The sequence below is a fragment of the Chrysochloris asiatica genome, unplaced genomic scaffold, assembly GCF_000296735.1.
Source record: "Chrysochloris asiatica unplaced genomic scaffold, ChrAsi1.0 scaffold00458, whole genome shotgun sequence".
NCBI classification, from domain to species: domain Eukaryota; kingdom Metazoa; phylum Chordata; class Mammalia; order Afrosoricida; family Chrysochloridae; genus Chrysochloris; species Chrysochloris asiatica.
In genome coordinates this window covers 230951-238006 of record NW_006408976.1, presented here as the reverse complement: position 1 = coordinate 238006, position 7056 = coordinate 230951, and the positions used below count along the sequence as shown (strand labels likewise).

The following is a 7056-nucleotide window of genomic DNA, read 5'->3' as shown; positions in this document are numbered from 1 at the left end:
AAAAAAAAAAAATGCCTCTGCTCCAAATAAATCAAGGTCTCAAGATGACATCAGTCCCATTTTGTCCAAGTCCTGGTGTTGTGTGGATGAAGAGCAGCAGCCAGCTAGGATGACAGGTGACAGGTCCAAATAATTGCCAAATTTTTTAACATTTTTCCATTTCTAAACCATCTTAAAAGAAAATCATATATGGGGTGACACCATCTTCACGATAGTCCAGCAGAGCAACCATCCCATCTGGATTCATGTTTTCACCAATAAAGAACTGGTAGGTTTTGAAATTAGCCAGGATGTGCTTGATTTGCTCTGCAGCCCCTGTCATAAAGGGTTTTACTCTTTCTGGTTTCTGTTCTTCAAGTTTGCCTTTGATTGATTTCATGTAATCTTTGATGTACTTCTTGTAGGCTTCTTTTGTGAAGCTGGTTTCCTGTAGGTGATGGTTCATGACAATGTCAACCCCTGTGACTACTGTGCTTTCCGTGCCTTCACCGTCGGTGCCGTCAGCGGAAGTGTTTCCACCTATGAGCGAGTCGTCGATGTTACTCTCTGTCCTGCTGACCATCTTCCCCTCCACTTCCAGGCACAGACCATCCGCGATCTCCCGGGTCTTGTAAATGTTGGAGAACATCTCATCATGGCTGATGAGGTCCCGGTAGATGATCATGATGGGGGCTGGCGGACAGCGGCGGCGCTAGCTTAGCAGGAGCCGGGAGCTCAGAGCTCACGCGGTGCAGCCAGAGCGGCACTGGGGGAGAGGGGGGAGCGGGCGGAAAAAGCCTCAATAAATTTTAAAACATCAAAATACTACAAAGGACCTTTTCTGAACATAATGCTATAAAATTAGAAATCAACAATAGAAGGACCAAAGAAATAAAATGAAATACATGGAAATTGAATAACACCATGCTGAAATGCTACTGGGTAATAGAACAAATAAAACATTAAATAAAAAATTTCCTTAACACATATGAGAATGCAAGCACAACCATATCAAAACATTTGGACACAGCAAAAGCAATGCTTAGAGGGCAATTTATAGCAATAAATGCATACTTCCAAAAAGAAGAAAAGACCAAAACCAACACATTAGCACAACATTTCCAATAATTAGAAAAATGTCAACAAAATAATCCTACAGTTACTAGAGGAAGAGAAATAATAAAGCTCATTGTTGTTAAGTGCCATTAAGTCAGTTCTGACCCATAGTGACCCTGTATAGGGATTCCAAGGAGCAGCTGGTGGGTTTGAACTGCTGACCTTGTGGTTTGCAGTCCAGTGCTGACTGTACAGTGCCAGAGCAAAAATAAATGAATTAGACAACAAAAAACAAAACAAATAATTAACAAGACAAGAAGTTGGTTCTTTGAAAGGATGAATAAAATTGACAACCTATTGGCAAATGGAACTAAAGCAAAGAAGGAGAAGATGCAAATAACACACATAAGAAATGATATAGATGACATCACAACAGAACTAATGGAAATAAAACATAATAACACAATACTATGAAGAATTGTGTGTTTTAAAATTGGGAAAGGTGTGAGACAGGGTTGTATTCTTTCACCATCCTTATTCAACCTGTATGCTGAGCAAATAATACAAGAAGCTGGGTTCTATGAAGAAAAACATGGCATCAGGATTGGAGGAAGACTCATTAACAACCTGCGATATGCAGATGATACAACCTTGATTGCTGAAAGTGAAGAGGACTTGAAACATTTACTTATGAAGATTAAAGAACACAGCCTTCAGTATGGATTACATCTCAATGTCAAGAAAACAAAAATCCTCACCACTGGACCAATAAACAACATTCTTATCAATGGAGAAAAGATTGAAGTTGTCAAGGACTTCATTCTTCTTGGATCAACTATCAACACTTGTGAAAGTAGCAGTCAAGAGATCAGACGACGTATTGCACTGGGCAAATCTGCTGCACAGGAACTTTTTAAAGTATTGAAGAGCAGAGATGTCAGCTTGAGGACTAGGGTGCGCCTGACCCAGGCCATTGTGTTTTCAATAGCCTCATATGCATGCGAAAGCTGGACAGTGAATAAGGAGGATCATAGAAGAATTGATGCCTTTGAGTTGTGGTGTTGGAGGAGAATACTGAAAGTGCCATGGACTTCCAAAAGAACCAATAGATCTGTTTTGGAAGAAGGGCAGCCAGAGTGCTCTTTGGAGGCCAGGATGGCTAAGCTTCCTCTCTCCTACTTTGGACATATTGTCCGGAGGAAACAATCGTTGGAGAAGGATGTCATGCTGGGTAGAGTGGAGGGTCAGAGAAAAAGAGGAAGACCCCCAACGAGATGGACCAGCCAGGTGGCATCATTGATGGACTCAAGTGTGGCAGCAGTAGTGAGATTGGCCCAGGATCGGACATTGTTTCGTTCTGCTGTGCATGGGGTCGCTATGAGTTGGTTCTGACTCGATGGCACATGACAACAATGAAGAATTATATTCCCCAAATTTGAAAAACTAGAAGTGGATGCATTTCTTTTTTAAAAAAACATGACCCACCTAAAGTAACACAGCATGAAATAGAAAACTTGAACAGACCTATAACAAAAGAAGAAATTAATCAAGTAATTAAAAAACTCTCCTCACCAAAAATGTCCAGGCCCAGACGACTTTACTAGAAAGTATTACCAAACAGTCAGATGCCAATTTCACTCAAACTATTCCAGAACATAGAAAATTTTGGGAAATACCTCTACTCATGATATGAAGGAAGCATAACCCTCATACCAAAACTAAACAAAGAAAATTATAGACAAATATCCCTCATGATCATATGTGCAAACATTTTCCTACGCAATAGAATTCAATAACATATCAAAAAACATGATATATTATGAACAAGTGAAATTCATTCCAGAGAGGCAAAGATGGTTCAATATTAGAAAAACAATCACCTTATTCCAATGTGATCATATTGATTGATGCAGAAAAGGCATTTGACAAAATCTTACATCCATGCCTACTAAAACCACTCAACAAAGTAAGGATTGAAAGGACATACTTCAACATTATTAAGAACATATATACAAATCGAATAGCTAACATTACTCTCAATGTTCCCAAGATAAACTGAAAGCATTCCCTTTGAGAACAGGAACCAGACAAGAATGCCCTTTGTCACCACACCTATTCAAAATTGTTCTGTAATTCTTAGCCAGAGTCATAAGTCAAGAAAGGGAAAATAAAGGCATCCCAATTGGCAAAGAAGAAGTAAAACTCTATTTGTAGGTGATTTGATGCTATACATAGAAAATACCCAGCAATGAAATTATTGGAACACATTGAAGCAATTCTGCAAAGTGTCAGGGTACAAGATCAATATACGAAAATCAGTTGGATTCATATGCACTAATAAAGACAGCTCCCAAAAGGAAATTAGGAAAACAACATTTACAATAGTCACTCAAAGATGAAGTATTTAGTAATTTAAGCAGAGAAACAAATGATGTATACAAAGAAAACTACAAAACACTACTACAAGAAAGCAAACGAGACTTACAAAAATGGAAAAATATACCATGCTCAGTATTAGTAAGACTTAATATTGTCTTACTCAACACTACTCAAAGTAGCACCACTTGTCCATCAGTTTGTCATAGTATGGTGGTTTGTGTGCTGCTATGATTCTGTCAAGAAATCAGATGACGTATTGCATTAGGCAAATCTGCTGCCTAACACTTTAAAGTGTTGAAGAGCAAAGATGTTAGCTTGAGGACTAAGATGCACCTGACCCAAGCCATGGTATTTTCAATAACCTCATATGCATGTGACAGCTGGACAGTGAATAAAGAAATCCGTAGGAGAATTGATGCTTTTGAGTTATGGGTTGGAAGAGAATATTAAAAGTACCATGGATTGCCAAAAGAACAAACAGATCTGTGTTGGAACAAGTGCAGCCAGAGTGCTCCTTGGAGGCCAGGATGGCCAAACTTCTTTTTTCATACTTTGGACATATTGTCAGGATGGAGCAGTCGCTGGAGAAGAATATCATGTTTGGTAAGGTGGAGGGTCAGAGAAAAAGAGGAAGACCCCAGCGAGATGGGTCTTGACTGAAAACAAAGAATTCCAGAAAGATGTTCACGTGTGCTTTATGGACTATGAAAGGCTTTCGACTGCTTGAGTCATGACAAGTTATGGCTAATATTGTGCAGAATGAGGACCTCAGAGAATTTAAGAGTGCTCATGAGGAACTTGTACCTAGAACAAGAGGCAGTTATTCAAATAGAACAGGGGAACACTGAATAGTTTTAAATCAAGAAAGGTGTGCCGAAGTTGCATTCTTTCTCCATACTTATTCAATCTCTATGCTGAGCAAATAATCTGAGAAGCTGGATTATATGAAGAGGAAGGTGACATCAGGATTGGAGGAAGACACATTAACAACCTTTCATTGACAGATAATACAACCTTGCTTACTGAAAGCGAAAAGGGCTTAAAATACTGATGATGATCAAAGACCACACCTTTCAGTATAGATTGTACCTCAATGTCAAGAAAACAAAAATTCTTACCACTGGACCAAAAATAACATCATAATAAATGGAGAAAAGATTGAAGTTCTCAAAGACTTCATTTTGCTCAAATCTTCAATCTTTTCTACATTTACTATGATATTATTATTGGTCCAGTGGTGAGGATTTTTGCTTTCTTGACAATAAAGTGCAACTATCAACAGTCATGGAAGCAGCTGCCAATAAATCAAATGATACATTGCATTAGGCATATCTGTAAAAGACCTCTTTAAGGTGTTGAAGAGTAAAGATATCAGTTTGAGGACTAAGGTGTGCCTAAGCCAAGCCATGATATTTTCCATAGTTTCATAGCACATGAAAGTTGCACAGAAGATAAAGAAAACAGAAGAAGAATTGATGTATTTCAATTATGGTGTTGGAGAATATTAAAACTACCAAGGTTGCCTAGGAGAACAGACATTTGTCTGTTTTGGAAGCAATACAGCCAGAATGCTCCCTAGAAGACAGGATGGCAAGACTTCATCTTTTATACTTTGGACACATTATTGGAAGGCCCAGTTCCTGGAGAAAGAAATCATGCTAGGTGAAGTGGAGGTTCAGAGAAAAAGAGGAATGCTCCCAACAAGATGGATTGGCACAGTGGCAACATCAATGGGTTCAAGCATAACAAAGATTGTGTGGATGGTTCTGGACTTGGCAGTGTTTCTTTCTGTTGTGCATAGGGTCACTATGAGTTGGAACCAACTTGACAACACCTAGCAACAGCAGTAACAACACTTCAAAACAATCTGCAGATATAGCACTAGCCCAATCCAGATTCCAATATCATTCTTTAAAGAGATGGAAAAAATGGTTACTAACTTTATATGGAAAGGAAAGAGACTTTGGATAATCAAAGAACTGATTAACAAAAAGAACAAAGTTGGAGGCTTCTCACTCCCTGATCTCAAATATTACTACACAGTCACAGTGGTCAAAACAGCCTGGTACCGGCACAAAAAAAAGATATATAGATCAGTGGAACAGAATTGAGAAGCCAGAAGTAATGCCATCAGTATACAGTCATCTGATCTTTAACAAAGGGCCAAAAACATTAAATGGGGAAGAGATAGTCTCTATTACAAATGTTGCTAGCAAAACTGGAATTCCATTTATAGGGCTATAGAAAGAGACCCATATGTCACGCCATATACAAAAACAAACTCAATGTGGACTAAAAACCTAAATGTAAAATCTACAACTACAAAGATCATCAGTGAAAAAATAGGGACACACTTAGGGACTCCAGTATACGGTATAAATACACTTTCAAACATAACTAAAAACACACAGAAGGCAGGAGACAAATAGATGACTGGAACCCTTTTATTTAATTAGACACTTTTGTGCATCAAAACATTTCCCCAAAAGAGTAAAGAGGGAGTCAACAGACTGGGAAGAATTTTTTTGCAACAACATATCAGACAAGGGGCTAATATCTAAGTCTTATAGAAAATTACAACACCTCTATAAGATAAAGACAGACCACCCAATTTTAAAATGGGCACAGGACATGAACTGACACATCATCAAGAAAATATTGATGTAGCCAACAAATACATGAAGAAATGTTCATGATCATTAGCAATTACAGAGATGCAAATCAAAACAACCCTGTCATATCACCTCATACCTGAATTAAGTGTTGTTGTTGTTATGTGCCATGGAGTCGGTTCCGACTCATAGCAAGCCTGTACAGGGTTTCCGAGGCTGTAAATCTGTATGGGAGCAGAACGCCTCATCTTTCTCCCCTGGAACAGCTGGTAGTTTCAAACTACTGACCCTGAGATTCACAGCCCGATTCGTAACCACAACACTACCAGAGCTCCTTACCTGAATTAATAGTGAAGTTTAAAAATGCAAAACAAAGCAAAAAACAACAAATGCTGGTGAGGGTGTGGAGTGACTGGGGCCCTCCTACATTGCTGTTGGAACTGAAAACTGGCTAAAACATTCTGGAAAACGGTATGCTATTTCCTCAGAAAGTTGGAAATAATTATATCATGTTGTTGTTGTAGTCAGGTGCCATCGAGTTGGAACCGACTCATAGCGACCCCATGCACAGCAGTATGAAACAATATCCGATCCTGGGCCAACCTCACTACTGCTGCCACACTTGATGCCACCTGGCCAATCCATCTCGTTGGGGGTTTTCCTCTTTTTCCCTGACCCTCCATCTTACCCAGCATGAGATCCTTCTCCAGCGACTGTTCCCTCCTGACAACATGTCCAAAGTATGAGAGACAAATTTTAGCCATCTTGGCCTGCAAGGAACACTCTGGCTGCACCTCTTCCAAAATGGATCTATTGGTTCTTTTGGCAGTCCATGGCACTCTTAGTATTCTCCTTTAACACCACAATTCAAAGACATCAATTCTTCTACAGTCTTCCTTATTCACTGTCCAGCTTTTGATCCATATGAGATTATTGAAAATACCATGGCTTGAGTCAGGCGTACCTTATTCCTCAAGCTGACATCTCTGCTCTTCAACACTTTAAAAAGTTCCTGTGCAGCAGATTTGCC

At 39.2% G+C, this 7056-nt stretch overlaps 1 pseudogene; it reads right to left on the bottom strand.

Annotated features, from left to right (window-relative positions):
• Positions 1-145: 145 nt before the first annotated feature.
• Positions 146-664, bottom strand: LOC102826495 (annotated as a pseudogene).
• Between the last annotated feature and the right edge of the window lie 6392 nt (positions 665-7056).